The 1,160-nt window shown below is 27.5% G+C and overlaps 1 long non-coding RNA gene across 1 annotated transcript; it reads right to left on the bottom strand.

Moving 5' to 3' along the window:
* Positions 1–272: 272 nt before the first annotated feature.
* LOC142227648 (uncharacterized) lies at positions 273–807 on the bottom strand. The gene is made up of 2 exons (XR_012719945.1): positions 669–807; positions 273–603 (listed from the first exon to the last, which is right to left on the bottom strand). It is a non-coding gene; the product is annotated as an uncharacterized LOC142227648 (long non-coding RNA).
* Positions 808–1,160: the final 353 nt, after the last annotated feature.

The raw sequence follows: 1,160 nt of genomic DNA, 5'->3' as shown, positions 1-1,160 counted from the left end.
TTTTCAAACTGAATTTGTATGAATGATATCCCCACTTCAAATTGAAAGTCAAAGCCAAAATTTTATGTATTTTGTATAATTTATTCATTTTCATCAAAATAAAATATATAATAATACACTACACTACATAATACACTACAATACCAATTGATAAATAATAATCTTATTAAACATATCAACAAATAAGAACAAAAAAAAAAAACACAACAAAACTTTAAATATCTTAAACATTATTAGTAAACACTTTTGCATTGATAATTCGTTTTCCTTCCTTTTGGTGTCATAAAACAGCATTAAAATTTATTAACATGCGGGCAATTTGAAATTAGGAACGTACTGGACCGCGTGTTAGAATTGATTTCCAGCAGAACGAATTCACAAAATATCCATTTTAAACTGATAATAGCATATGAATTAAACTGACGATGTGATGCACATTTTCATCCAGAAGTTGTTGATTTCAACAATTTGTTGTTTTTAACAATTTTAATTGGTTGCATTTGTAATATTTCTCGAAACTTTTTCTTGTCGATAAGCCACTCATTTTTCATTGGTCAGCTTCTTAATGTTTGCAAGAATGTTGCATCCAAAGATTTTAGTTTTCTGCAAAGATATTTAAATTTAGTGATTTCTCTAAAGTGTTGATTTAATTTTTCATATTGACGTACCAATTATTATAAACTATTTGAAGCAGTTCCAGTTAATTGTCCACCATTTTTTCATCGGTCAGCGTTTTAATGTTTTCAAGAACGTAGAATCCATAATTTTAGTTTTCTGCAAAGAGATATACATTTAGTGACTTCCTTAAAGTTTTATTTCATTTATTATTTTCACTTACGTATTTTTATAAACTATTTGGTTATTTGCTTAAATTTTCCATTTTTTTATTTCTTGCAATTGACCACGAACTTCGTTGCACAAATAAGTATTGAAAACCACATGGTTTTTTCGTTGCATTTTAGGGTAGTGTTTTGTCAAAGTTTTCTCATATTATCTTCAACACCTTTTCAAAGATTTCGTCAACAGTTTGGCAAATTGGAAGTAATTCGCAATCAATTTGAAGATGTATTGAAGATGAGCTATTTCAAGTCAAGTTGAATTTATGTTGAAAATTATATTTACCCTCAAACTGAAAAGTTGTTGCATTTGAAAAACGCTCA

This window comes from Haematobia irritans, chromosome 2, assembly GCF_050003625.1.
Source record: "Haematobia irritans isolate KBUSLIRL chromosome 2, ASM5000362v1, whole genome shotgun sequence".
Lineage (NCBI taxonomy): Eukaryota > Metazoa > Arthropoda > Insecta > Diptera > Muscidae > Haematobia > Haematobia irritans.
This window is presented reverse-complemented; position numbering and strand designations above follow the sequence as displayed.